Raw genomic sequence first — 26,132 nt, 5'->3', positions numbered from 1 at the left:
TAAATCTGTCCCAGTGTGTTTGCCCTTCTGCATGATGTAGGGAATGTTGCAGGACAGATATTCTATCTTTGGTGTTCTTTGGTGGCACCCGGGATTCCCAGCCAGCCTCCCATGCTGGTACTTACCAGGCCCTAAGCTGGGTAGCAGTCTGCGATCTGACGAGAGCAGGCGCGTTCAGCTTAGGATGTCCGTTGACAGCTTCACACACTTTATACTCTGGATTTAAGCATCAATTAATCCTTTTCCGAATCAGTACGGAAGGCGGCAACAGAGCAAAATGTCAACGGCACCCAGGATTCCCAGCCAGTCTCCCACGCCAGTACTTACCGGGCCCTAAGCTGGGTAGCAGTCTGCGATCTGACGAGAGCAGGCGCGTTCAGCTTAGGATGGCCATTGACATCTTCACGCCTTGTATACTGTGGATTTAAGCATCAATAAATATTTTTTTTAATCGGAGAGGAAGGCGGCAACAGAGCAAAATGTCAATAGCACCTTGGATTGCCAGCCAGACTCCCATGCCCATACTTGCCGGGCAGCAGTCTGCGATCTGACAAGAACAGGCGCATTCAGCTTAGGATAGCCGTAGACGGCTTCACACCCTGTATACTGTGGATTTAAGCATCAATAAATCCTTTTCGGAATCGGAGCAAAATGTCTACAGAGCTACAGAGCAAAATGTCAACAAACCCTGATATTCCCAGCCAGTCTCCCATGCTGGTACTTACCAGGCCCTAAGCTGGGTAGCAGTCTGCGATCTGACGAGAGCAGGCACGTTCAGCTTAGGATGGCCGTTGACAGCTTCACGCCCTTTATACTGTGCATTTAAGCATCAATAAATCCTTTTCAGAATCGGAGAGAAAGGCGGCAACAGAGCAAAATGTCAATAGCACCTTGGATTGCCAGCCAGTCTCCCATGCCCGTACTTGCCGGGCAGCAGTCTGCGATCTGACAAGAACAGGCACATTCAGCTTAGGATAGCCGTAGACGGCTTCACACCCTGTATACTGTGGATTTAAGCATCAATAAATCCTTTTCGGAATCGGAGCGGAAGGCGGCTACAGAGCAAAATGTCAACAACACCTGGGATTCCCAGCCAGTCTCCCATGCTGGTACTTACCGGGCCCTAAGCTGGGTAGCAGTCTACGATCTGACGAGAGCAGGCGCGTTCAGCTTAGGATGGCCGTTGACGGCTCCACGCCCTTTATACTGTGCATTTAAGCATCAATAAATCCTTTTCGGAATCGGAACGGAACGGAAGGCGGCAACAGAGCAAAATGTCAACGGCAGCCGGGATTCCCAGCCAGTGTCCCATGCCGGTACTTACCGGGCCCTAAGATCTGTACCAGTCTGCGATCTGACGAGAGCAGGCGCGTTAAGCTTAGGATGGCCGTCGACAGCTTAACACCTTGTATACTGTGGATTTAAGCATCAATAAATTATTTTCGGAATCGGAGCGGAAGGCAGCAATAGAGCAAGATGTCAACGGCAACCGGGATTCCCAGCCAGTCTCCCATGCCAGTACTTACCGGGCCCTAAGCTGGGTAACAGTCTGCGATCTGATGAGAGCAGGCGCGTTCAGCTTAGAATGGCCATTGACAGCTTCATGCTTTTTATACTGTGCATTTAAGCATCAATAAATCCTTTTCGGAATCGGAACAGAAGGCGGCAACAGAGCAAAATGTCAACTGCACCCGGGATTCCCAGCCAGTCTCCCATGCCGGTACTTACTGGGCCCTAAGTTGGGTAGCAGTCTGCGATCTGACGAGAGCAGGCGCGTTCAGCTTAGGATGGCCGTTGACATCTTTACGCCTTGTATATTGTGGATTTAAGCATCAATAAATATTTTTATTAATCGGAGAGGAAGGCGGCAACAGAGCAAAATGTCAATGGCACCTTGGATTGCCAGCCAGTCTCCCATGCCGGTATCTGCCGGGCAGCAGTCTGCGATCTGAGGAGAGCAGGCACGTTCAGGCTTAAGATGGCCGTTGATAGCTTCACACGTTGTATATTGTGGATTTAAGCATCAATAAATCCTTTTCCGAATCGGAGCGGAAGGCGGCAACAGATTAAAATGTCAACTGCACCCGGGATTCCCAGCCAGTCTCCCATGCTGGTACTTACCAGGCCCTAAGCTGGGTAGCAGACTGCGATCTGACGAGAGCTGGCGCGTTCAGCTTAGGATGGCCGTTGACAGCTTCACATTTTTTATACTGTGGATTTAAGCATCAATAAATAATTTTCGGAATCGGAACAGAAACAGAGCAAAATGTCAACTGCACCCGGGATTCCCAGCCAGTCTCCCATGCTGGTACTTATCAGGCCCGAAGCTGGGTAGCAGTCTGCGATCTGACGAGAACAGGCGCATTCAGCTTAGGATGGCCGTAGACATCTTCACACCCTGTATACTGTGGATTTAAGCATCAATAAATCCTTTTCGGAATCGGAGCAAAATGTCTACAGAGCTACAGAGCAAAATGTCAACAACACCTGAGATTCCCAGCCAGTCTCCCATGCTGGTACTTACCGGGCCCTAAGCTGGGTAGCAGTCTGCGATCTGACGAGAGCAGGCACGTTCAGCTTAGGACGGTCATTGACATCTTCATGCCTTGTATACTGTGGATTTAAGCATCAATAAATATTTTTTTAAATCTGAGAGGAAGGCGGCAACAGAGCAAAATGTCAATAGCACCTTGGATTGCCAGATAGTCTCCCATGCCTGTACTTGCCGGGCAGCAGTCTGCGATCTGACAAGAACAGGCGCATTCAGCTTAGGATAGCCGTAGACGGCTTCACACCCTGTATACTGTGGATTTAAGCATCAATAAATCCTTTTCGGAATCGGAGCAAAATGTCTACAGAGCTACAGAGCAAAATGTCAACAACACCTGAGATTCCCAGCCAGTCTCCCATGCTGGTACTTACCGGGCCCTAAGCTGGGTAGCAGTCTGCGATCTGATGAGAGCTGGCGCGTTCAGCTTAAGATGGCCGTTGACAGCTTCACACTTTGTATACTGTGCATTTAAGCATCAATAAATTCTTTTCGGAATCGGAGTGGAAGGCGGCAACAGAGCAAAATGTCAACGACACCTGGGATTCCCAGCCAGTCTCCCATGCCGGTATCTGCCGGGCAGCAGTCTGCGATCTGAGGAGAGCAGGCACGTTCAGGCTTAGGATGGCCGTTGACAGCTTCACACCCTGTATATTGTGGATTTAAGCATCAATAAATCCTTTTCGGAATCGGAGCGGAAGGCGGCAACAGAGCAAAATGTCAACGACACCTGGGATTCCCAGCCAGTCTCCCATGCTGTTACTTACCGGGCCCTAAGCTGGATAGCAGTCTGCGATCTGACGAGAGCAGGCGCGTTCAGCTTAGGATGGCCATTGACATCTTCACGCCTTGTATACTGTGGATTTAAGCATCAATAGATATTTTTTTTTAATCGGAGAGGAAGGCGGAAACAGAGCAAAATGTCAATAGCATCTTGGATTGCCAGATAGTCTCCCATGCCTGTACTTGCCGGGCAGCAGTCTGCGATCTGACAAGAACAGGCGCATTCAGCTTAGGATAGCCGTAGACGGCTTCACACCCTGTATACTGTGGATTTAAGCATCAATAAATCCTTTTCGGAATCGGAGCAAAATGTCTACAGAGCTACAGAGCAAAATGTCAACAACACCTGAGATTCCCAGCCAGTCTCCCATGCTGGTACTTACCGGGCCCTAAGCTGGGTAGCAGTCTGCGATATGACGAGAGCAGGCGCGTTCAGCTTAGGATGGCCGTTGACAGCTTCACGCCATTTATACTGTGCATTTAAGCATCAATAAATCCTTTTCGGAATCGGAGAGGAAGGCGGCAACAGAGCAAAATGTCAATAGCACATTGGATTGCCAGCCAGTCTCCCATGTCCGTACTTGACGGGCAGCAGTCTGCGATCTGACAAGAACAGGCACATTCAGCTTAGGATAGCCGTAGACGGCTTCACACCCTGTATACTGTGGATTTAAGCATCAATAAATCCTTTTAGGAATCGGAGCGGAAGGCGGCTACAGAGCAAAATGTCAACAACACCTGGGATTCCCAGCCAGTCTCCCATGCTGGTACTTACCGGGCCCTAAGCTGGGAAGCAGTCTGCGATCTGACGAGAGCAGGCGCGTTCAGCTTAGGATGGCCGTTGACAGCTTCACGCCCTTTATACTGTGCATTTAAGCATCAATAATTCCTTTTCCGAATCGGAGCGGAAGGCGGCAACAGATTAAAATGTCAACTGCACCCGGGATTCCCAGCCAGTCTCCCATGCTGGTACTTACCAGGCCCTAAACTGGGTATCAGTCTGCAATCTGACAAGAGCAGGCGCGTTCAGCTTAGAATGGCCGTTGACAGCTTCACACTTTGTATACTGTGCATTTAAGCATCAATTAATTCTTTTCGGAATCGGAGCGGAAGGCGGCAACAGAGCAAAATGTCAAAGACACCTGGGAATTCCCAGCCAGTCTCCCATGCTGTTACGTACCGGGCCCTAAGCTGGGTAGAAGTCTGCGATCTGACGGGAGCAGGCGCGTTCAGCTTAGGATGGCCATTGACAGCTTCATGCTTTTTATACTGTGCATTTAAGCATCAATAAATCCTTTTCGGAATCGGAGCAGAAGGCAGCAATAGAGCAAAATGTCAACGGCACCCGGGATTCCCAACCAGTCTCCCATGCCAGTACTTAACGGGCCCTAAGCTGGGTAGCAGTCTGCGATCTAACGAGAGCAGGCGCGTTCAGCTTAGGATGGCCATTGATAGCTTCATGCTTTTTATACTGTGCATTTAAGCATCAATAAATCCTTTTCGGAATCGGAGAGGAAGGCGGCAACAGAGCAAAATGTCAATAGCACCTTGGATTGCCAGCCAGTCTCCCATGCCCGTACTTGCCGGGCAGCAGTCTGCGATCTGACAAGAACAGGCACATTCAGCTTAGGATAGCCGTAGACGGCTTCACACCCTGTATACTGTGGATTTAAGCATCAATAAATCCTTTTCGGAATCGGAGCGGAAGGCGGCAACAGAGCAAAATGTCAACGGCAGCCGGGCATTCCCAGCCAGTGTCCCATGCCGGTACTTATCGGGCCCTAAGATCTGTACCAGTCTGCGATCTGACGAGAGCAGGCGCGTTAAGCTTAGGATGGCCATCGACAGCTTCACACCTTGTATACTGTGGATTTAAGCATCAATAAATTATTTTCGGTATCGAAGCGGAAGGCAGCAATAGAGCAAAATGTCAACAGAAACCGGGATTCCCAGCCAATCTCCCATGCTGGTACTTACCAGGCCCTAAGCTGTGTAGCAGTCTGCGATCTGACGAGAGCAGGCGCGTTCAGCTTAGGATGGCCGTTGACATCTTTACGCCTTGTATATTGTGGATTTAAGCATCAATAAATATTTTTATTATTCGGAGAAGAAGGCGGCAACAGAGCAAAACGTCAATGGCACCTTGGATTGCCAGCCAGTCTCCCATGCCGGTATCTGCCGGGCAGCAGTCTGCGATCTGAGGAGAGCAGGCACGTTCAGGCTTAGGATGGCCGTTGACAGCTTCACACCCTGTATATTGTGGATTTAAGCATCAATAAATCCTTTTCCGAATCGGAGCGGAATGCGGCAACAGATTAAAATGTCAACTGCACCCGGGATTCTCAGCCAGTCTCCCATGCTGGTACTTACCAGGTCCTAAGCTGGGTAGCAGTCTGCGATCTGACGAGAGCAGGCGCGTTCAGCTTAGGATGGCCGTTGACAGTTTCACACTTTGTATACTGTGGACTTAAGAATCAATAAATCATTTTCGGAATCGGAGCAGAAACAGAGCAAAATGTCAACTGCACTCGGGATTCCCAGCCAGTCTCCCATGCTGGCACTTACCAGGCACGAAGCTGGGTAGCAGTCTGCGATCTGACGAGAACAGGCGCATTCAGCTTAGGATTGCCGTAGACATCTTCACACCCTGTATACTGTGGATTTAAGCATCAATAAATCCTTTTCGGATTCGGAGCGGAAGGCGGCAACAGAGCAAAATGTCAACGACACCTGGGATTCCCAGCCAGTCTCCCATGCTGTTACGTACCGGGCCCTAAGCTGGGTAGAAGTCTGCGATCTGACGGGAGCAGGCGCGTTCAGCTTAGGATGGCCATTGACAGCTTCATGCTTTTTATACTGTGCAGTTAAGCATCAATAAATCCTTTTCGGAATCGGAGCGGAAGGCGGCAACAGAGCAAAATGTCAATGGCAGCCGGGATTCCCAGCCAGTCTCCCATGCCGGTACTTACCGGGCCCTAAGATCTGTACCAGTCTGCGATCTGACGAGAGCAGGCGCGTTCAGCTTAGGATGGCCGTCGACAGCTTCACACCTTGTATACTGTGGATTTAAGCATCAATAAATTATTTTCGGAATCGGAGCGGAAGGCAGCAATAGAGCAAAATGTCAACGGCACCCGGGATTCCCAACCAGTCTCCCATGCCAGTACTTACCGGGCCCTAAGCTGGGTAGCAGTCTGCGATCTGACGAGAGCAGGCGCGTTCAGCTTAGGATGGCCATTGACACCTTCATGCTTTTTATACTGTGCATTTAAGCATCAATAAATCCTTTTCGGAATCGGAGAGGAAGGCGGCAACAGAGCAAAATGTCAATAGCACCTTGGATTGCCAGCCAGTCTCCCATGCCCGTACTTGCCGGGCAGCAGTCTGCGATCTGACAAGAACAGGCACATTCAGCTTAGGATAGCCGTATACGGCTTCACACCCTGTATACTAAGGATTTAAGCATCAATAAATCCTTTTCGGAATCGGAGCGGAAGGCGGCTACAGAGCAAAATGTCAACAACACCTGGGATTCCCAGCCAGTCTCCCATGCTGGTACTTACCGGGCCCTAAGCTGGGTAGCAGTCTGCGATCTGACGAGAGCAAGCGCGTTCAGTTTAGGATGGCCGTTGACTGCTCCACACCCTGTATATTGTGCATTTAAGCATCGATAAATCCTTTTCCGAATCGGAGTGGAAGGCGGCAACAGAGCAAAATGTCAAATGCACCCGGGATTCCCAGCCAGTCTCCCATGCTGGTACTTACCAGGCCCTAAGCTGGGTAGCAGTCTGCGATCTGACAAGAACAGGCACATTCAGCTTAGGATGGCCGTAGACATCTTCTCACCGTGTATACTGTGGATTTAAGCATCAATAAAACCTTTTCGGAATCGGAGCGGAAGGCGGCAACAGAGCAAAATGTCAACAATACTTGGGATTCCCAGCCAGGCTCCCATGCTGGTACTTACAGGGCCCTAAGCTGGGTAGCAGTCTGCGATCTGCCGAGAGCAGGCGCGTTCAGCTTAGGATGGCCGTTGACAGCTTCTCGCCCTTTATACTGTGCATTTAAGCATCAATAAATCCTTTTCGGAATCGGAACGGAAGGCGGCAACAGAGCAAGATGTCAACGGCAGCCGGGATTCCCAACCAATGTCCCATGCCGGTACTTACCGGGCCCTAAGATCTGTACCAGTCTGCGATCTGACAAGAGCAGGCGCGTTAAGCTTAGGATGGCCGTCGACAGCTTCACACCTTGTATACTGTGGATTTAAGCATCAATAAATTCTTTTCGGAATCGGAGCGGAATGCAGCAATAGAGCAAAATGTCAACAGCACCCGGGATTCCCAGCCAGTCTCAAATACCAGTACTTACCGGGCCCTAAGCTGGGTAGCAGTCTGCGATCTGACGAGAGCAGGCGAGTTCAGCTTAGGATGGCCATTGACAGCTTCATGCTTTTTATACTGTGCATTTAATCATTAATAAATCCTTTTCGGAATCGGAACGGAAGGCGGCAACAGAGCAAAATGGCAACTGCACCCGGGATTCCCAGCCAGTCTCCCATGCCAGTGCTTACTGGGCCCTAAGCTGCGTAGCAGTCTGCGATCTGACGAGAGCAGGCGCGTTCAGCTTAGGATGGCCGTTGACATCTTCACACCTTGTATACTGTGGATTTAAGCATCAATAAATTATTTTCGAGAATCGGAGCGGAAGGCAGCAATAGAGAAAAATGGCAACGGCACCCGGGATTCCCAGCCAGTCTCCCATGCCAGTACTTACCGGGCCCTAAGCTGGGTAGCATTCTGCGATCTGACGAGAGAAGGCGCGTTCAGCTTAGGATGGCCATTGACAGCTTCATGCTTTTCATACTGTACATTTAAGCATCAATAAATCCTTTTCGGAATCGGAGAGGAAGGCGGCAACAGAGCAAAATGTCAATAGCACCTTGGATCGCCAGCCAGTCTCCCATGCCCGTACTTGCCGGGCAGCAGTCTGCGATCTGACAAGAACAGGCACATTCAGCTTAGAATAGCCGTAGACGGCTTCACACCCTGTATACTAAGGATTTAAGCATCAATAAATCCTTTTCGGAATCGGAGCGGAAGGCGGCTACAGAGCAAAATGTCAACAATACCTGGGATTCCCAGCCAGTCTCCCATGCTGGTACTTACCGGGCCCTAAGCTGGGTAGCAGTCTGCGATCTGACGAGAGCAGGCGCGTTCAGCTTAGGATGGCCGTTGAAAGCTTCACATCCTGTATATTGTGGATTTAAGCATCGATAAATCCTTTTCCGAATCGGAGCAGAAACAGAGCAAAATGTCAACTGCACTCGGGATTCCCAGTCAGTCTCCCATGCTGGTACTTACCAGGCCCGAAGCTGGGTAGCAGTCTGCGATCTGATGAGAACAGGCGCATTCATCTTAGGATGGCCGTAGACATCTTCACACCCTGTATACTGTGGATTTAAGCATCAATAAATCCTTTTCGGAATCGGAGCGGAAGGCGGCAACAGAGCAAAATGTCAACGACACCTGGGATTCCCAGCCAGTCTCCCAAGCTGTTACTTACCGGGCCCTAAGATCTGTACCAGTCTGCGATCTGACGAGAGCAGGCGCGTTCAGCTTAGGATGGCCATTGACAGCTTCATGCTTTTTATACTGTTCATTTAAGCATCAATAAATCCTTTTCGGAATCGGAACGGAAGGCGGCAACAGAGCAAAATGTCAACTGCACCCGGGATTCCCAGCCAGTCTCCCATGCCGGTACTTACTGGGCCCTAAGCTGGGTAGCAGTCTGCGATCTGACGAGAGCAGGCGCGTTCAGCTTAGGATGGCCGTTGACATCTTCAAGACTTGTATATTGTGGATTTAAGCATCAATAAATCCTTTTCCAAATCGGAGCGGAAGGCGGCAACAGATTAAAATGTCAACTGCACCCGGAATTCCCAGCCAGTCTCCCATGCTGGTACTTACCAGGCCCTAAGCTGGGTAGCAGTCTGCGATCTGACGAGAGCAGGCGCGTTCAGCTTAGGATGGCTGTTGACAGCTTCACACTTTGTATACTGTGGATTTAAGCATCAATAAATAATTTTCGGAATCGGAGCAGAAACAGAGCAAAATGTCAGATGCACCCGGGATTCCCAGCCAGTCTCCCATGCTGGTACTTACCAGGCCCAAAGCTGGCTAGCAGTCTTCGATCTGACGAGAGCAGGCGCGTTCAGCTTAGGACGGCCGTTGACATTTTCTCGCCTTGTATACTGTGCATTTAAGCATCAATAAATCCTTTTCGGAATCGGAGAGGAAGGCGGCAACAGAGCAAAATGGCAATAGCACCTGGGATTGCCAGCCAGTCTCCCATGCCCGTACTTGCCGCGCAGCAGTCTGCGATCTGACAAGAACAGGCACATTCAGCTTAGGATAGCCGTAGATGGCTTCACACCCTATATACTGTGGATTTAAGCATCAATAAATCCTTTTCCGAATCGGAGCGGAAGGCGGCAACAGATTAAAATGTCAACTGCACCCGGGATTCCCAGCCAGTCTCCCATGCTGGTACTTACCAGGCCCTAAGCTGGTTAGCAGTCTGTGATCTGACGAGAGCAGGCTGCGTTCAGCTTAGGATGACCGTTGACAGCTTCACACTTTGTATACTGTGGATTTAAGCATCAATAAATAATTTTCGGAATCGGAGCAGAAACAGAGCAAAATGTCAACTGCACTCGGGATTCCCAGCCAGTCTCCCATGCTGTTACTTACCAGGCCCGAAGCTGGGTAGCAGTCTGCGATCTGACGAGAACAGGCGCATTCATCTTAGGATGGCCGTAGACATCTTCACACCCTGTATACTGTGGATTTAAGCATCAATAAATCCTTTTCGGAATCTGAGCGGAAGGCGGCAACAGAGCAAAATGTCAACGACACCTGGGATTCCCAGCCAGTCTCCCATGCTGTTACTTACCGGGCCCTAAGCTGGGTAGCAGTCTGCGATCTGACGAGAGCAGGCGCGTTCAGCTTAGGATGGCCGTTGACAGCTTCTCGCCCTTTCTACTGTGCATTTAAGCATCAATAAATCCTTTTCGGAATCGGAACGGAAGGCGGCAACAGAGCAAAATGTCAACGGCAGCCGGGCACTCCCAGCCAGTGTCCCATGCCGGTACTTACCGGGCCCTAAGCTGGGTAGCAGTCTGCAATCTGACGAGAGCAGGCGCGTTCAGCTTAGGGTGGCCATTGACAGCTTCATGCTTTTTATACTGTGCATTTAAGCATCAATAAATCCTTTTCGGAATCAGAACGGAAGGCGGCAACAGAGCAAAATGTCAACTGCACCCGGGATTCCCAGCCAGTCTCCCATGCCGTTACTTACTGGGCCCTAAGCTGGGTAGCAGTCTGCGATCTGACGAGAGCAGGCGCGTTCAGCTTAGGATGGCCGTTGACGGCTCCTTGCCCTTTATACTGTGCATTTAAGCATCAATAAATCCTTTTCCGAATCGGAGCGGAAGGCGGCAACAGATTAAAATGTCAACTGCACCCGGGATTCCCAGCCAGTCTCCCATGCTGATACTTACCAGGCCCGAAGCCGGGAAGCAGTCTGCGATCTGACGAGAACAGGCGCATTCAGCTTAGGATGGCCGTAGACATCTTCACACCCTGTATACTGTGGATTTAAGCATCAATAAAACCTTTTCGGAATTGGAGCGGAAGGCGGCAACAGAGCAAAATGTCAACGACACTTGGGATTCCCAGCCAGTCTCCCATGCTGGTACTTACCAGGCCCTAAGCTGGGTAGCAGTCTGCGATCTGACGAGAGGAGGCGCGTTCAGCTTAGGATGGCCGTTGACAGCTTCACACTTTGTATACTGTGCATTTAAGCATCAATAAATCCTTTTCGGAATCCGAACGGAAGGCGGCAACAGAGCAAAATGTCAACGGCAGCCGGGATTCCCAGCCAGTGTCCCATGCCGGTACTTACCGGGCCCTAAGATCTGTACCAGTCTGCGATCTGACGAGAGCAGGCGCGTTCAGCTTAGGATGGCCGTTGACAGCTTCACACCTTGTATACTGTGGATTTAAGCATCAATAAATTATTTTCGGAATCGGAGCGGAAGGCAGCAATAGAGCAAAATGTCAACGGCAAGCGGGATTCCCAGCCAGTTTCCCATGCCAGTACTTACCGGGCCCTAAGCTGGGTAGCAGTCTGCGATCTGACGAGAGCAGGCGCGTTCAGCTTAGGATGGCCATTGACAGCTTCATGATTTTTATAATGTGCATTTAAGCATCAATAAATCCTTTTCGGAATTGGAACGGAAGGCGGCAACAGAGCAAAATGTCAACTGCACCCGAGATTCCCAGCCAGTCTCCCATGCCGGTACTTACTGGGCCCTAAGCTGGGTAGCAGTCTGCAATCTGACGAGAGCTGGCGCGTTCAGCTTAGGATGGCCGTTGACATCTTCTTTTCTTGTATATTGTGGATTTAAGCATCAATAAATATTTTTAATAATCGGAGAGGAAGGCGGCAACATAGCAAAATGTCAATGGCACCTTGGATTGCCAGCCAGTCTCCCATGCCCGTACTTGCCGGGCAGCAGTCTGCGATCTGACAAGAACAGGCGCATTCAGCTTAGGATAGCCGTTGACAGCTTCACACCCTGTATATTGTGGATTTAAACATCAATAAATCCTTTTCCGAATCGGAGCGGAAGGCGGCAACAGATTAAAATGTCAACTGCACCCGGGATTCCAGCCAGTCTCCCATGCTGGTACTTACCAGGCCCTGAGTTGGGTAGCAGTCTGCGATCTGACGAGAGCAGGCGCGTTCAGCCTAGGATGGCTGTTGACAGCTTCACACTTTGTATACTGTGGATTTAAGCATCAATAAATAATTTTCGGAATCGGAGCAGAAACAGAGCAAAATGTCAACTGCACCCGGGAATCCCAGTCAGTCTCCCATGCTGGTTCTTACCAGGCCCGAAGCTGGGTAGCAGTCTGCGATCTGATGAGAACAAGCACATTCAGCTTAGGATGGAAGTAGCCATCTTCACACCCTGTATACTGTGGATTTAAGCATCAATAAATCCTTTTCGGAACGGAGCGGAAGGCGGCAACAGAGCAAAATGTCAACGACACCTGGGATTCCCTGTCAGTCTCCCATGCTGGTACTTACCGGGCCCTAAGCTGGGTAGCAGTCTGCGATCTGACAAGAGCAGGCGCATTAAGCTTAGGATGGCCGTTGACAGCTTCTCGCCCTTTATACTGTGCATTTAAGCATCAATAAATCCTTTTCGGAATCGGAACGGAAGGCGGCAACAGAGCAAAATGTCAACGGCAGCCAGGATTCCCAGCCAGTGTCCCATGCCGGTACGTATCGGGCCCAAAGATCTGTACCAGTCTGCGATCTGACGAGAGCAGGCGCGTTCAGCTTAGGATGGCCATTGACAGCTTCATGCTTTTTATACTGTGCATTTAAGCTTCAATAAATCCTTTTCGGAATCGGAACGGAAGGCGGCAACATAGCAAAATGTCAATTGCACCCGGGATTCCCAGCCAGTCTCCCATGCCGGTACTTACTGGGCCCTAAGCTGCGTAGCAGTCTGCAATCTGACGAGAATAGGCGCGTTCAACTTAGGATGGCCGTTGACTTCTTCACGCCTTGTATACTGTGGATTTAAGCATCAATAAATATTTTTTTTAATCGGAGAGGAAGGCGGCAACAGAGCAAAATGTCAATAGCACCTTGGATTGCCAGCCAGTCTCCCATGCCCGTACTTGCTGGGCAGCAGTCTGCGATCTGACAAGAAAAGGCGCATTCAGCTTAGGATAGCCGTAGACGGCTTCACACCCTGTATACTGTGGATTTAAGCATCAATAAATCCTTTTCGAAATCGGAGCAAAATGTCTACAGAGCTACATGTCAACAACACCTGAGAATACCAGCCAGTCTCCCATGCTGGTACTTACCGGGCCCTAAGCTGGGTAGCAGTCTGCGATCTGACGAGAGCAGGTGCGTTCAGCTTAGGATGGCCGTTGACAGCTTCACGCCCTTTATACTGTGCATTTAAGCATCAATAAATCCTTTTCGGAATCGGAACGGAAGGCGGCAACAGAGCAAAATGTCAACGGCAGCCGATATTCCCAGCCAGTGTCCCATGCCGGTACTTACCGGGCCCTAAGATCTGTACCAGTCTGCGATCTGACGAGAGCAGGCATGTTAAGCTTAGGATGGCTGTTGACAGCTTCACACCTTGTATACTGTGGATTTAAGCATCAATAAATTATTTTCGGAATCGGAGCGGAAGGCAGCAATAGAGCAAAATGTCAATGGCACCCGGGATTCCCAGCCAGTCTCCCATGCCAGTACTTACCGGGCCCTAAGCTGGGTAGCAGTCTGCGATCTGACGAGAGCAGGCGCGTTTAGCTTAGGATGGCCGTTGACAGCTTCTTGCCCTTTATACTGTGCATTTAAGCATCAATAAATCCTTTTCGGAATCAGAGAGGAAGGCGGCAACAGAGCAAAATGTCAATAGCACCTTGGATTGCCAGCCAGTCTCCCATGCCCGTACTTGCCGGGCAGCAGTCTGTGATCTGACAAGAACAGGCACATTCAGCTTAGAATAGCCGTAGACGGCTTCACACCCTGTATACTAAGGATTTAAGCATCAATAAATCCTTTTCGGAATCGGAGCGGAAGGCGGCTACAGAGCAAAATGTCAACAACACCTGGGATTCCCAGCCAGTCTCCCATGCTGGTACTTACCGGGCCCTAAGCTGGGTAGCAGTCTGCGATCTGACGAGAGCAAGCGCGTTCAGTTTAGGATGGCCGTTGACTGCTCCACACCCTGTATATTGTGCATTTAAGCATCGATAAATCCTTTTCCGAATCGGAGCGGAAGGCGGCAACAGAGCAAAATGTCAAATGCACCCGGGATTCCCAGCCAGTTTCCCATGCTGGTACTTACCAGGCCCTAAGCTGGGTAGCAGTCTGCGATCTGACAAGAACAGGCACATTCAGCTTAGGATGGCCGTAGACATCTTCTCACCGTGTATACTGTGGATTTAAGCATCAATAAAACCTTTTCGGAATCGGAGCGGAAGGCGGCAACAGAGCAAAATGTCAACAATACTTGGGATTCCCAGCCAGGCTCCCATGCTGGTACTTACCGGGCCCTAAGCTGGGTAGCAGTCTGCGATCTGCCGAGAGCAGGCGCGTTCAGCTTAGGATGGCCGTTGACAGCTTCTCGCCCTTTATACTGTGCATTTAAGCATCAATAAATCCTTTTCGGAATCGGAACGGAAGGCGGCAACAGAGCAAAATGTCAACGGCAGCCGGGATTCCCAACCAGTGTCCCATGCCGGTACTTACCGGGCCCTAAGATCTGTACCAGTCTGCGATCTGACAAGAGCAGGCGCGTTAAGCTTAGGATGGCCGTCGACAGCTTCACACCTTGTATACTGTGGATTTAAGCATCAATAAATTCTTTTCGGAATCGGAGCGGAATGCAGCAATAGAGCAAAATGTCAACAGCACCCGGGATTCCCAGCCAGTCTCAAACACCAGTACTTACCGGGCCCTAAGCTGGGTAGCAGTCTGCGATCTGACGAGAGCAGGCGAGTTCAGCTTAGGATGGCCATTGACAGCTTCATGCTTTTTATACTGTGCATTTAATCATTAATAAATCCTTTTCGGAATCGGAACGGAAGGCGGCAACAGAGCAAAATGGCAACTGCACCCGGGATTCCCAGCCAGTCTCCCATGCCAGTGCTTACTGGGCCCTAAGCTGCGTAGCAGTCTGCGATCTGACGAGAGCAGGCGCGTTCAGCTTAGGATGGCCGTTGACATCTTCACACCTTGTATACTGTGGATTTAAGCATCAATAAATTATTTTCGAGAATCGGAGCGGAAGGCAGCAATAGAGAAAAATGGCAACGGCACCCGGGATTCCCAGCCAGTCTCCCATGCCAGTACTTACCGGGCCCTAAGCTGGGTAGCATTCTGCGATCTGACGAGAGAAGGCGCGTTCAGCTTAGGATGGCCATTGACAGCTTCATGCTTTTCATACTGTACATTTAAGCATCAATAAATCCTTTTCGGAATCGGAGAGGAAGGCGGCAACAGAGCAAAATGTCAATAGCACCTTGGATCGCCAGCCAGTCTCCCATGCCCGTACTTGCCGGGCAGCAGTCTGCGATCTGACAAGAACAGGCACATTCAGCTTAGAATAGCCGTAGACGGCTTCACACCCTGTATACTAAGGATTTAAGCATCAATAAATCCTTTTCGGAATCGGAGCGGAAGGCGGCTACAGAGCAAAATGTCAACAACACCTGGGATTCCCAGCCAGTCTCCCATGCTGGTACTTACCGGGCCCTAAGCTGGGTAGCAGTCTGCGATCTGACGAGAGCAGGCGCGTTCAGCTTAGGATGGCCGTTGAAAGCTTCACATCCTGTATATTGTGGATTTAAGCATCGATAAATCCTTTTCCGAATCGGAGCAGAAACAGAGCAAAATGTCAACTGCACTCGGGATTCCCAGCCAGTCTCCCATGCTGGTACTTACCAGGCCCGAAGCTGGGTAGCAGTCTGCGATCTGATGAGAACAGGCGCATTCATCTTAGGATGGCCGTAGACATCTTCACACCCTGTATACTGTGGATTTAAGCATCAATAAATCCTTTTCGGAATCGGAGCGGAAGGCGGCAACAGAGCAAAATGTCAACGACACCTGGGAATCCCAGCCAGTCTCCCAAGCTGTTACTTACCGGGCCCTAAGATCTGTACCAGTCTGCGATCTGACGAGAGCAGGCGCGTTCAGCTTAGGATGGCCATTGACAGCTTCATGCTTTTTATACTGTTCATTTAAGCATCAATAAATCCTTTTCGGAATCGGAACGGAAGGCGGCAACAGAGCAAAATGTCAACTGCACCCGGGATTCCCAGCCAGTCTCCCATGCCGGTACTTACTGGGCCCTAAGCTGGGTAGCAGTCTGCGATCTGACGAGAGCAGGCACGTTCAGCTTAGGATGGCCGTTGACATCTTCACGACTTGTATATTGTGGATTTAAGCATCAATAAATCCTTTTCCAAATCGGAGCGGAAGGCGGCAACAGATTAAAATGTCAACTGCACCCGGAATTCCTAGCCAGTCTCCCATGCTGGTACTTACCAGGCCCTAAGCTGGGTAGCAGTCTGCGATCTGACGAGAGCAGGCGCGTTCAGCTTAGGATGGCTGTTGACAGCTTCACACTTTGTATACTGTGGATTTAAGCATCAATAAATAATTTTCGGAATCGGAGCAGAAACAGAGCAAAATGTCAGCTGCACCCGGGATTCCCAGCCAGTCTCCCATGCTGGTACTTACCAGGCCCAAAGCTGGCTAGCAGTCTTCGATCTGACGAGAGCAGGCGCGTTCAGCTTAGGACGGCCGTTGACATTTTCTCGCCTTGTATACTGTGCATTTAAGCATCAATAAATCCTTTTCGGAATCGGAGAGGAAGGCGGCAACAGAGCAAAATGGCAATAGCACCTGGGATTGCCAGCCAGTCTCCCATGCCCGTACTTGCCGCGCAGCAGTCTGCGATCTGACAAGAACAGGCACATTCAGCTTAGGATAGCCGTACATGGCTTCACACCCTATATACTGTGGATTTAAGCATCAATAAATCCTTTTCCGAATCGGAGCGGAAGGCGGCAACAGATTAAAATGTCAACTGCACCCGGGATTCCCAGCCAGTCTCCCATGCTGGTACTTACCAGGCCCTAAGCTGGTTAGCAGTCTGTGATCTGACGAGAGCAGGCTGCGTTCAGCTTAGGATGACCGTTGACAGCTTCACACTTTGTATACTGTGGATTTAAGCATCAATAAATAATTTTCGGAATCGGAGCAGAAACAGAGCAAAATGTCAACTGCACTCGGGATTCCCAGCCAGTCTCCCATGCTGTTACTTACCAGGCCCGAAGCTGGGTAGCAGTCTGCGATCTGACGAGAACAGGCGCATTCATCTTAGGATGGCCGTAGACATCTTCACACCCTGTATACTGTGGATTTAAGCATCAATAAATCCTTTTCGGAATCTGAGCGGAAGGCGGCAACAGAGCAAAATGTCAACGACACCTGGGATTCCCAGCCAGTCTCCCATGCTGTTACTTACCGGGCCCTAAGCTGGGTAGCAGTCTGCGATCTGACGAGTGCAGGCGCGTTCAGCTTAGGATGGCCGTTGACAGCTTCTCGCCCTTTCTACTGTGCATTTAAGCATCAATAAATCCTTTTCGGAATCGGAACGGAAGGCGGCAACAGAGCAAAATGTCAACGGCAGCCGGGCATTCCCAGCCAGTGTCCCATGCCGGTACTTACCGGGCCCTAAGCTGGGTAGCAGTCTGCGATCTGACGAGAGCAGGCGCGTTCAGCTTAGGGTGGCCATTGACAGCTTCATGCTTTTTATACTGTGCATTTAAGCATCAATAAATCCTTTTCGGAATCAGAACGGAAGGCGGCAACAGAGCAAAATGTCAACTGCACCCGGGATTCCCAGCCAGTCTCCCATGCCGTTACTTACTGGGCCCTAAGCTGGGTAGCAGTCTGCGATCTGACGAGAGCAGGCGCGTTCAGCTTAGGATGGCCGTTGACATCTTCATGCCTTGTATATTGTGGATTTAAGCATCAATAAATATTTTTATTAATCGGAGAGGAAGGCGGCAACAGAGCAAAATGTCAATGGCACCTTGGATTGCCAGCCAGTCTCCCATGCCGGTAACTGCCGGGCAGCAGTCTGCGATCTGAGGAGAGCAGGCACGTTCAGGCTTAGGATGGCCGTTGACAGCTTCACACCCTGTATATTGTAGATTTAAGCATCAATAAATCCTTTTCCGAATCGGAGCGGAAGGCGGCAACAGATTAAAATGTCAACTGCACCCGGGATTCCCAGCCAGTCTCCCATGCTGGTACTTACCAGGCCCTAAGCTGGGTAGCAGTCTGCGATCTGACGAGAGCAGGCGCGTTCAGCTTAGGATGGCCGTTGACAGCTTCACACTTTGTATACTGTGGATTTAAGCATCAATAAATCCTTTTCGGAATCGGAGCGGAAGGCGGCAACAGAGCAAAATGTCAACGACACCTGGGATTCCCAGCCAGGCTCCCATGCTGGTACTTACCGGGCCCTAAGCTGGGTAGCAGTCTGTGATCTGACAAGAGCAGGCGCGTTCAGCTTAGGATGGCCGTTGACAGCTTTTTGCCCTTTATACTGTGCCTTTAAGCATCAATAAATCCTTTTCGGAATTGGAACGGAAGGCGGCAACAGAGCAAAATGTCAACGGCAGCCGGGATTCCCAGCCAGTCTCCCATGCCGGTACTTACCGGGCCCTAAGATCTGTACCAGTCTGCGATCTGACGAGAGCAGGCGCGTTAAGCTTAGGATGGCCGTTGACAGCTTCACACTTTGTATACTGTGGATTTAAGCATCAATAAATAATTTTCGGAATCGGAGCAGAAACAGAGCAACATGTCAGCTGCACCCGGGATTCCCAGCCAGTCTCCCATGCTGGTACTTACCAGGCCCAAAGCTGGGTAGCAGTCTTCGATCTGACGAGAGCAGGCGCGTTCAGCTTAGGACGGCCGTTGACATCTTCTTGCCTTGTATACTGTGCATTTAAGCATCAATAAATCCTTTTCGGAATCGGAGAGGAAGGCGGCAATAGAGCAAAATGGCAATAGCACCTGGGATTGCCAGCCAGTCTCCCATGCCCGTACTTGCCGGGCAGCAGTCTGCGATCTGAAAAGAACAGGCACATTCAGCTTAGGATAGCCGTAGATGGCTTCACACCCTGTATACTGTGGATTTAAGCATCAATAAATCCTTTTCCGAATCGGAGCGGAAGGCGGCAACAGATTAAAATGTCAACTGCACCCGGGATTCCCAGCCAGTCTCCCATGCTGGTACTTACCAGGCCCTAAGCTGGTTGGCAGTCTGCGATCTGACGAGAGCAGTCGCGTTCAGCTTAGGATGGCCGTTGACAGCTTCACACTTTGTATACTGTGGATTTAAGCATCAATAAATAATTTTCGGAATCGGAGCAGAAACAGAGCAAAATGTCAACTGCACTCGGGATTCCCAGCCAGTCTCCCATGCTGTTACTTACCAGGCCCGAAGTTGGGTAGCAGTCTGCGATCTGACGAGAACAGGCGCATTCATATTAGGATGGCCGTTGACAGCTTCACACTTTGTATACTGTGGATTTAAGCATCAATAAATCCTTTTCGGAATCGGAACGGAAGGCGGCAACAGAGCAAAATGTCAACGGCAGCCGGGATTCCCAGCCAGTCTCCCATGCCGGTACTTACCGGGCCCTAAGATCTGTACCAGTCTGCGATCTGACGAGAGCAGGCACGTTAAGCTTAGGATGGCCATCGACAGGTTCACACCTTGTATACTGTGGATTTAAGCATCAATAAATTCTTTTCGGAATCGGAGCGGAAGGCAGCAATAGAGCAAAATGTCAACGGCACCCGGGATTCCCAGCCAGTCTCCCATGCCAGTACTTACCGGGCCCTAAGCTGGGTAGCAGTCTGCGATCTGACGAGAGCAGGCAAGTTCAGCTTAGGATGGCCATTGACAGCTTCATGCTTTTTATACTGTGCATTTAAGCATCAATAAATCCTTTTCCGAATCGGAGAGAAAGGCGGCAACAGAGCAAAATGTCAATAGCACCTTGGATTGCCAGCCAGTCTCCCATGCCAGTACTTGCCGGGCAGCAGTCTGCGATCTGACAAGAACAGGCGCATTCAGCTTAGGATAGCCGTAGACGGCTTCACACCCTGTATATTGTGGATTTAAGCATCAATAAATCCTTTTCGGAATCGGAGCAAAATGTCTACAGAGCTACAGAGCAAAATGTCAACAACACCTGAGATTCCCAGCCAGTCTCCCATGCTGGTACTTACCGGGCCCTAAGCTGGGTAGCAGTCTGCGATCTAACGAGAGCAGGCGCGTTCAGCTTAGGATGGCCGTTGACAGCTTCATGCCCTTTATACTGTGCATTTAAGCATCAATAAATCCTTTTCCGAATCGGAGCGGAAGGCGGCAACAGATTAAAATGTCAACTGCACCCGGGATTCCCAGCCAGTCTCCCATGCTGGTACTTACCAGGCCCTAAGCTGGGTAGCAGTCTGCGATCTGACGAGAGCAGGCACATTCAGCTTAGGATGGCCGTTGACAGCTTCACACTTTGTATACTGTGCATTTAAGCATCAATAAATCCTTTTCGGAATCGGAACGGAAGGAGGCAACAAAGCAAAATGTCAACGGCAGCCGGGATTCCCAGCCAGTGTCCCATGCCGGTACTTACCGGGCCCTAAGATCTGTACCAGTCTGCGATCTGACGAGAGCAGGCGCGTTAAGCTTAGGATGGCCGTCGACAGCTTCACACCTTATATACTGTGGATTTAAGCATCAATAAATTCTTTTCGGAATCGGAGCGGAAAGCAGCAATAGAGCAAAATGTCAACGGCAACCGGGATTCCCAGCCAGTCTCCCATGCCAGTACTTACCGGGCCCGAAGCTGAGTAGCAGTCTGCGATCTGACGAGAGCAGGCGCGTTCAGCTTAGGATGGCCGTTGACATCTTCACGCCTTGTATACTGTGGATTTAAGCATCAATAAATATTTTTCGGAGAGGAAGGCGGCAACAGAGCAAAATGTCAATAGCACCTTGGATTGCCAGCCAGTCTCCCATGCCCGTACTTGCCGGGCAGCAGTCTGCGATCTGACAAGAACAGGCGCATTCAGCTTAGGATAGCCGTAGACGGCTTCACACCCTGTATACTGTGGATTTAAGCATCAATAAATCCTTTTCGGAATCAGAGAGGAAGGCGGCAACAGAGCAAAATGTCAATAGCACCTTGGATTGCCAGCCAGTCTCCCATGCCCGTACTTGCCGGGCAGCAGTCTGCGATCTGACAAGTACAGGCACATTCAGCTTAGGATGGCCGTAGACGGCTTCACACCCTGTATACTGTGGATTTAAGCATCAATAAATCCTTTTCGGAATCGGAGCGGAAGGCGGCTACAGAGCAAAATGTCAACTGCACCCGGGATTCCCAGCCAGTCTCCCATGGCGGTACTTACTGGGCCCTAAGCTTGGTAGCAGTCTGCGATCTGACGAGAGCAGGCGCGTTCAGCTTACGATGGCTGTTGACATCTTTACGCCTTGTATATTGTGGATTTAAGCATCAATAAATATTTTTATTAATCTGAGAAGAAGGCGGCAACAGAGAAAAATGTCAATGGCACCTTGGATTGCCAGCCAGTCTCCCATGCTGGTATCTGCCGGAGAGCAGTCTGCGATCTGAGGAGAGCAGGCACGTTCAGGCTTAGGATGGCCGTTGACAGCTTCACACCCTGTATATTGTGGATTTAAGCATCAATAAATCCTTTTCCGAATCGGAGCGGAAGGCGGCAACAGATTAAAATGTCAACTGCACCCGGGATTCCCAGCCAGTTTCCCATGCAGATACTTACCAGGCCCTAAGCTGGGTAGCAGTCTGCGATCTGACGAGAGCAGGCGCGTTCAGCTTAGGATGGCCGTTGACATCTTCACGCCTTGTATACTGTGGATTTAAGCATCAATAAATATTTTTCGGAGAGGAAGGCGGCAACAGAGCAAAATGTCAATAGCACCTTGGATTGCCAGCCAGTCTCCCATGCCCGTACTTGCCGGGCAGCAGTCTGCGATCTGACAAGAACAGGCGCATTCAGCTTAGGATAGCCGTAGACGGCTTCACACCCTGTATACTGTGGATTTAAGCATCAATAAATCCTTTTCGGAATCAGAGAGGAAGGCGGCAACAGAGCAAAATGTCAATAGCACCTTGGATTGCCAGCCAGTCTCCCATGCCCGTACTTGCCGGGCAGCAGTCTGCGATCTGACAAGTACAGGCACATTCAGCTTAGGATGGCCGTAGACGGCTTCACACCCTGTATACTGTGGATTTAAGCATCAATAAATCCTTTTCGGAATCGGAGCGGAAGGCGGCTACAGAGCAAAATGTCAACTGCACCCGGGATTCCCAGCCAGTCTCCCATGGCGGTACTTACTGGGCCCTAAGCTTGGTAGCAGTCTGCGATCTGACGAGAGCAGGCGCGTTCAGCTTACGATGGCTGTTGACATCTTTACGCCTTGTATATTGTGGATTTAAGCATCAATAAATATTTTTATTAATCTGAGAAGAAGGCGGCAACAGAGAAAAATGTCAATGGCACCTTGGATTGCCAGCCAGTCTCCCATGCTGGTATCTGCCGGAGAGCAGTCTGCGATCTGAGGAGAGCAGGCACGTTCAGGCTTAGGATGGCCGTTGACAGCTTCACACCCTGTATATTGTGGATTTAAGCATCAATAAATCCTTTTCCGAATCGGAGCGGAAGGCGGCAACAGATTAAAATGTCAACTGCACCCGGGATTCCCAGCCAGTTTCCCATGCAGATACTTACCAGGCCCTAAGCTGGGTAGCAGTCTGCGATCTGCCGAGAGCAGGCGCGTTCAGCTTAGGAAGGCCGTTGACAGCTGCACACTTTGTATACTGTGCATTTAAGCATCAATAAATCCTTTTCGGAATCGGAACGGAAGGCGGCAACAGAGCAAAATGTCAACGGCAGCCGGGATTCCCAGCTAGTGTCCCATGCCGGTACTTACCGGGCCCTAAGATCTGTACCAGTCTGCGATCTGACGAGAGCAGGCGCGTTAAGCTTAGGATGGCCGTCGACAGCTTCACACCTTGTATACTGTGGATTTAAGCATCAATAAATTCTTTTCGGAATCGGAGCGGAAGGCAGCAATAGAGCAAAATGTCAACGGCAACCAGTATTCCCAGCCAGTCTCCCATGCCAGTACGTACCTGGCCCTAAGCTGGGTAGCAGTCTGCAATCTGACGAGAGCAGGCACATTCAGCTTAGGATGGCCGTTGACAGCTTAACACTTTGTATACTGTGGATTTAAGCATCAATAAATAATTTTCGGAATCAAAGCAGAAACAGAGCAAAATGTCAACTGCACTCGGGATTCCCAGCCAGTCTCCCATGCTGGTACTTACCAGGCCCGAAGCTGGGTAGCAGTCTGCGATCTGCCGAGAACAGGCGCATTCAGCTTAGGATGGCCGTAGACATCTTCACACCCTGTATACTGTGGATTTAAGCATCAATAAATCCTTTTCGGAATCGGAGCGGAAAGCGGCAACAGAGCAAAATGTCAACGACACCTGGAATTCCCAGCCAGTCTCCCATGCTGTTACTTACCGGGCCCTAAGCTGGATAACAGTCTGCGATCTGACGAGAGCAGGCGCGTTCAGCTTAGGATGGCCGTTGACAGCTTCATGCTTTTTATACTGTGCATTTAAGCATCATTAAATCCTTTTCGGAATCGGAACAGAAGGCGGCAACAGAGCAAAATGTCAACGGCAGCCGGGATTCCCAGCCAGTGTCCCATGCTGGTACTTTCCGGGCCTTAAGATCTGTACCAGTCTGCGATCTGACGAGAGCAGGCGCGTTAAACTTAGGATGGCCGTCGACAGCTTCACACCTTTTATACTGTGGATTTAAGCATCAATAAATTATTTTCGGAATCGGAGTGGAAGGAAGCAATAGAGTAAAATGTCAACGGCACCCGGGATTCCCAGCCAGTCTCCCATGCCGGTACTTACCGGGCCCTAAGCTGGGTAGCAGTCTGCGATCTGACGAGAGCAGGCGCGTTCAGCTTAGGACGGCCATTGACAGCTTCATGCTTTTTATACTGTGCATTTAAGCATCAATAAATCCTTTTCGGGATCGGAACGGAAGGCGGCAACAGAGCAAAATGTCAACTGCATCCGGGATTCCCAGCCAGTGTCCCATGCCGGTACTTACCGGGCCCTAAGATCTGTACCAGTCTGCGATCTGACGAGAGCAGGCGCGTTAAGCTTAGGATGGCCGTCGACAGCTTCACACCTTGTATACTGTGGATTTAAGCATCAATAAATTCTTTTCGGAATCGGAGCGGAAGGCAGCAATAGAGCAAAATGTCAACGGCAACCGGGATTCCCAGCCAGTCTCCCATGCCAGTACGTACCTGGCCCTAAGCTGGGTAGCAGTCTGCGATCTGACGAGAGCAGGCGCGTTCAGCTTAGGACAGCCATTGACAGCTTCATGCTTTTTATACTGTGCATTTAAGCATCAATAAATCCTTTTCGGAATCGGAACGGAAGGCGGCAACAGAGCAAAATGTCAACTGCATCCGGGATTCCCAGCCAGTCTCCCATGCCGGTACATACTGGGCCCTAAGCTGAGTAGCAGTCTGCGATCTGACGAGAGCAGGCGCGTTAAGCTTAGGATGGCCGTCGACAGCTTCACACCTTGTATACTGTCGATTTAAGCATCAATAAATTATTTTCGGAATCGGAGCGGAAGGCAGCAATAGAGCAAAATGGCAACGGCACCCGGGATTCCCAGCCAGTCTCCCATGCCAGTACTTACCGGGCCCTAAGTTGGGTAGCAGTCTGCGATCTGACGAGAGCAGGCGTGTTCAGCTTAGGATGGCCGTTGACATCTTTACGCCTTGTATATTGTGGATTTAAGCATCAATAAATATTTTTATTATTCGGAGAAGAAGGCGGCAACAGAGCAAAATGTCAATGGCACCTTGGATTGCCAGCCAGTCTCCCATGCCTGTATCTGCCGGGCAGCAGTCTGTGATCTGAGGAGAGCAGGCACGTTCAGGCTTAGGATGGCCGTTGACAGCTTCACACCCTGTATATTGTGGATTTAAGCATCAATAAATCCTTTTCCGAATCGGAGCGGAAGGCGGCAACAGAGCAAAATGACAACTGCATCCGGGATTCCCAGCCAGTCTCCCATGCCGGTACATACTGGGCCCTAAGCTGGGTAGCAGTCTGCGATCTGACGAGAGCAGGCGCGTTAAGCTTAGGATGGCCGTCGACAGCTTCACACCCTGTATATTGTGGATTTAAACATCAATAAATCCTTTTCTGAATCGGAGCGGAAGGCGGCAACAGATTAAAATGTCAACTGCACCCGGGATTCCCAGCCAGTCTCCCATGCTGGTACTTACCAGGCCCTAAGCTGGGTAGCAGTCTGCGATCTGACGAGAGCAGGCGCGTTCAGCTTAGGATGGCCGTTGACAGCTTCACACTTTGTATACTGTGGATTTAAGCATCAATAAATAATTTTCGGAATCGGAGCAGAAACAGAGCAAAATGTCAACTGCACTCGGGATTCCCAGCCAGTCTCCCATGCTGGTACTTACCAGGCCCGAAGCTGGGTAGCAGTTTGCGATCTGACAAGAACAGGCGCATTCAGCTTAGGATGGCCGTAGATATCTTCACACCCTGTATACTGTGGATTTAAGCATCAATAAATCATTTTCGGAATCGGAGCGGAAGGCGGCTACAGAGCAAAATGTCAACAACACCTGGGATTCCCAGCCAGTCTCCCATGCTGGTACTTGCCGTGCAGCAGTCTGCGATCTGACAAGAACAGACACATTCAGCTTAGGATAGCCATAGACGGCTTCACACCCTGTATACTGTGGATTTAAGCATCAATAAATCATTTTCGGAATCGGAGCGGAATGCGGCTACAGAGCAAAATGTCAACAACACCTGGGATTCCCAGCCAGTCTCCCATGCTGGTACTTATCGGGCCCTAAGCTGGGTAGCAGTCTGCGATCTGACGAGAGCAGGCGGGTTCAGCTTAGGATGGCCGTTGACACCTTCACGCCCTTTATATTGTGGATTTAAGCATCAATAAATCCTTTTCCGAATCGGAGCGGAAGGCG

The 26,132-nt window shown here is 50.3% G+C and overlaps 11 pseudogenes; all 11 read right to left on the bottom strand.

Moving 5' to 3' along the window:
• Positions 1-278: 278 nt before the first annotated feature.
• On the bottom strand, positions 279-398 carry LOC130333126 (5S ribosomal RNA; annotated as a pseudogene).
• Positions 399-1,477: 1,079 nt separating this feature from the next.
• On the bottom strand, positions 1,478-1,597 carry LOC130333174 (5S ribosomal RNA; annotated as a pseudogene).
• A 4,856-nt stretch (positions 1,598-6,453) lies between these two features.
• On the bottom strand, positions 6,454-6,573 carry LOC130333216 (5S ribosomal RNA; annotated as a pseudogene).
• Positions 6,574-9,251: 2,678 nt separating this feature from the next.
• LOC130333127 (5S ribosomal RNA) lies at positions 9,252-9,371 on the bottom strand (annotated as a pseudogene).
• Positions 9,372-15,633: 6,262 nt separating this feature from the next.
• LOC130333152 (5S ribosomal RNA) lies at positions 15,634-15,753 on the bottom strand (annotated as a pseudogene).
• A 2,464-nt stretch (positions 15,754-18,217) lies between these two features.
• Positions 18,218-18,337, bottom strand: LOC130333143 (5S ribosomal RNA; annotated as a pseudogene).
• Positions 18,338-20,205: 1,868 nt separating this feature from the next.
• On the bottom strand, positions 20,206-20,325 carry LOC130333157 (5S ribosomal RNA; annotated as a pseudogene).
• Positions 20,326-20,811: 486 nt separating this feature from the next.
• LOC130333202 (5S ribosomal RNA) lies at positions 20,812-20,931 on the bottom strand (annotated as a pseudogene).
• Positions 20,932-23,550: 2,619 nt separating this feature from the next.
• Positions 23,551-23,670, bottom strand: LOC130333159 (5S ribosomal RNA; annotated as a pseudogene).
• A 284-nt stretch (positions 23,671-23,954) lies between these two features.
• LOC130333165 (5S ribosomal RNA) lies at positions 23,955-24,074 on the bottom strand (annotated as a pseudogene).
• A 1,283-nt stretch (positions 24,075-25,357) lies between these two features.
• LOC130333142 (5S ribosomal RNA) lies at positions 25,358-25,477 on the bottom strand (annotated as a pseudogene).
• Positions 25,478-26,132: the final 655 nt, after the last annotated feature.

This window comes from Hyla sarda, unplaced genomic scaffold (genome assembly GCF_029499605.1).
Source record: "Hyla sarda isolate aHylSar1 unplaced genomic scaffold, aHylSar1.hap1 scaffold_401, whole genome shotgun sequence".
NCBI classification, from domain to species: Eukaryota; Metazoa; Chordata; class Amphibia; order Anura; family Hylidae; genus Hyla; species Hyla sarda.
Note: the sequence above shows the minus strand (reverse complement) of the source record. Positions and strands in the feature narration are given on the sequence as shown.